This window comes from Trachymyrmex septentrionalis, unplaced genomic scaffold, assembly GCF_001594115.1.
Source record: "Trachymyrmex septentrionalis isolate Tsep2-gDNA-1 unplaced genomic scaffold, Tsep1.0 scaffold40, whole genome shotgun sequence".
Taxonomy (NCBI): Eukaryota; Metazoa; Arthropoda; class Insecta; order Hymenoptera; family Formicidae; genus Trachymyrmex; species Trachymyrmex septentrionalis.
Window position 1 is genome coordinate 990509 of NW_017305569.1, and position 2054 is coordinate 992562.

Here is a 2054-nt window from a genome sequence, read left to right on the forward strand (position 1 = left end):
TCGATTTAACTTCATCCTCCAATCCGTTCTTCTTATAGCACAATATATCTGGCACTAAATTCTTGCTTTTTCATTTTTATAAAATGTCACTCGCATTGAACGTTTGAGATCACTAAAAAGATTTAATAAAAAGTTTCTGTTTAATCGCAAATTTCTCGCTTCCAACATCTAATCTCTCTCTCTCTCTCTCTCTCTCTCTCTTTTGTTGCTTAAGAATTTTATATTAACAAAGTTTGATTATTAAAACCGAAATACATTCAGTAGTAATTAGACTTTGTTTAATAAAATTATTTAGTAACTTATGAGACTCGCGATTTATTGCACAGAAATTACAAAGAATACGCAGTATCAGTAATGTATGGCATCGCAGCATGAAAAATATACCAGTGAAAGTTAGACATACGAAAACTGGATCTCAATGGAAGTCGCAGAATAGAAATTTACATACATGTCCTTTTAAATAATTACTTTTTTTTAAATGACATTTCATTATCGGTACAATTCGTATCTCATAATAATCTCTATCAAAAAATTATGAAATCGAATTTTTGCTAGTATTAGAGCGATCGAAGCTTCCTTCTATTTTTAGGATTCTTCGAAAAATCGTTTCAAAACATAGAACAAGAACGTTTTGCACGGTATTAGTCATATACTATCGCGAGTTGGATTTGAAATCGGAAAGGAGCTTTGCCAACGTTGGAATAATGATTGGCGACGACAGTTTGGGGTTGGTGGCCGCGAGAGCCAACCGACCGGCGGAGGAGACGAGAGGGGCTAACGAGTGAGTCATCGTTGAGCCAGGCCAGGCCTTAGCAGCCGCAGGTCAGGAGAGGAAGACACTTTTAGCCCACATTTCTTCCTCGCCTTCTCTCTCCTTTTCGCGTTCACGGCGTTCCTTTATTTTTATCCGCCGCCGTTTATTCTTGGCCCGTCGTTTCTTCCTTTCCGCCCATTTTTTTCCGCGCCGTCGCGTTATCTCATTCCCTCCTCGCTTATCGCTGTCACAAACTGGAAGTCTTCAGATGGTATCACTCTCTGAGATTCATCTTGGATCTTGCTTCTGCGACTTTTACAATTGACGTTTACGTAAGTCGCAGAGAAGGATTCATAAAAGCCTATAGCACTTTTTTTTATTTTTTTTAAATGTAAATATATATATCGGAGTCTCTTCAAGTTTCCAAGAGCTCGTCTTGAAATATAAAAAAACGTAAGCTAAACCGTTTTATGAATTGACTTTCCACGAAACGAAAGCTAATTGCGCTACTATTAATTGTAGTATACGCAACAATTGCGATGTAGACTCTTCTTTTCTTCGTATTTATTAATTGCGAAGAGCCTTCACTCGTAGAGAATCTTGAAATTTATGGCTTTTCTAATCCGTTAGATATCCACACGAGATTTTGAATTCTGCTCGAATATCTCGGTTGTTTGATCTCGAGATAATTAAATTTTGGCTCTTTGTATTTTTAGATTTCTAGAATGTAATCGCTTCTTGTATCCTCCTTTGATCTTCCAAATGCTTCACATTTCTAAAATTTCAAACAATGCTTGAATGTCAGGTTTTCAAGATTCTATAATTAGCGTAATGATTGACTTTCTGAAGTTTTAGATTCTTCAAGATCTGTAAAGATGGTATTCATAGTCCGTTCTTATTTTAAGATACTAATACAGCTCTCTGATTAATTCGTGACATTTGAAGACAATACTTAAACAGTCTCAATTATAAGAATCGATTATTATGAATATCGACCTAAGATTTCTGATTTTTTAGATATAGACGAGACGTTTAAGATGTACGTTTATAATTTAACGAATGAATTAATTTACCTGATTGATCATTTATTAAATATTTATCTTTTGACTCACATATACAGTGGTTTAAGATTATCGTGCACCTTTCCAAACATAAAAATAAACGTCAACGTGAGATAACATCAAGATTGATGTAGCGTAATATTGTTCCTCATCTCATTTTTTTTTATCAAAAGGAAAAACATCTATATTTGTAAAAATCCAAAGACTATAAATGATAATTATATATATATATATATATA

General features: G+C 34.2%; 1 protein-coding gene across 2 annotated transcripts in view; it reads left to right on the top strand.

Moving 5' to 3' along the window:
• The window catches only part of LOC108751119 (dual specificity protein phosphatase 10-like), a 39139-nt gene that overhangs the window by 30872 nt on the left and 6213 nt on the right, over nucleotides 1-2054 (top strand). The gene's annotated exons all lie outside the window — the stretch shown is intronic.